Below are 1,497 nucleotides of genomic sequence, written 5' to 3' on the forward strand. Positions count from 1 at the left end.
CGGGGTACCCGTGTCCTCTGACCTCTGCGGATAAGCGGCTCCTCGTCCTCGATCTCATCCTCCTCCTCATCCGGGGCAGGCTGTGCAGGTGGCGTAGAATGGATGGGTGCCATAGACGGCCTGGCAACTGAATTTGATGCAGCAGTGTAGGCGGAGGGTGGGGTACCTCCCAAACCAAAATTGTCGGCAACAGATGTCGTAGGAGGCTCGTTCAGATCGACATCTAAAGGTGCCTGCGTGCCGGAGGTCTGACCACGTCTCCGGGCTGACATGTCCTCCTGCATGATGGTGGTAATCTCCTCTAAAAACTGCTGACCCCCGAAGTCCGCATCAAGCGTATCTGAGGCAAGGAAGTCTGACTACTGTGATCCCGGAATAACCCATGGGGGTACCCTCCTGCTGAGGCTGGTCATAGGCGGGTACACCAACGAAGTAATCTCCAAGAGGCCCCGACCCGAGTCGAGCGTCACCAGGGTCAGCCCCGTCACCCATACCTGACCCATACCACTCACCTCCATGTCCGCCATCGTGGGTACTAACACCAGCAACTGCTACTGCCCCTGCACCATCCCTGCCCACGGGCCCATGCTGATCGTCGTCATCGTCGTCATGGTCACGACCAGGGTGCTCCGCCGCACCACGCCCTCTCCGTCTCCCTCGCTGGCCTCGTCTTCCACCTCCAGCGGGACCCGCATCATCATCATCGTCCATAGCATGCTCAAGCCATCTCCAGTCACGCTGGCTCCGTCGTGTCCCCACACGAGCTCTCCTCTCAACCCGCCGTTTGTCCGGCACGTCCTCAGGACGATCCATGTCAGGAACTCGCCCAGCACCCCGCTGTGAGGCCTCAACTGGAATAGGAACGGCTCTCGGATCCCCCAAGTGCATATCCGGAGACAAGAACCTCTTTCCATGCTGACTCCACCACTCGAGGAACTCATGCGACGGTCCAGGGTCGGCAACAACATCGAACCTCAGCACGGTCTCCGCACGGTCGTCCCAATATAGATGCCACTTCTACAAATGGTATGGGAACTATCGATCACCGCCTCTGCCGTCCTTCGACATCAGAAAGTCGATGTTCAGGGCGGGGTTCGGACGGGGCTGCACCCCTCCGAACTGCGGAAGAATCCTATCTATCTGATGCCACTCTATGACGGTAAAGTAGATCAGCGACGTCACAGACCACCACAACACCATATGCCGGGGCTCCAAAGCCTCTGGATGCACAACCTGAAGTACGTCGGGGCTGCTGTACAGCATCCAGATAAACTACACGGAGAACTCCCCAATGTCAGGGCAACTCATGGACCCAACTCATAAAGTGTGGTTAGATAGAGAAACTTATTAAGTAGCGTACTAACCTCCCTGTCCTGTAACCGGTCTATCCTCAGCCTCCACATCTGCACTCTAGGACCCTTCTCGCTACCGGAAGGGTTGTACCCGGACCACCTGCACCATACAAGTGTCTTATGGCTAGTTAAATACTTAAATGTG

The 1,497-nt window shown here is 56.9% G+C and overlaps 1 pseudogene; it reads right to left on the reverse strand.

Annotated features, from left to right (window-relative positions):
- Positions 1-301: 301 nt before the first annotated feature.
- Positions 302-1,263, reverse strand: LOC148546617 (uncharacterized; annotated as a pseudogene).
- Positions 1,264-1,497: the final 234 nt, after the last annotated feature.

The sequence above is a fragment of the Arachis ipaensis genome, chromosome B9, assembly GCF_059453495.1.
Source record: "Arachis ipaensis isolate K30076 ecotype BB chromosome B9, ASM5945349v1, whole genome shotgun sequence".
NCBI lineage: Eukaryota > Viridiplantae > Streptophyta > Magnoliopsida > Fabales > Fabaceae > Arachis > Arachis ipaensis.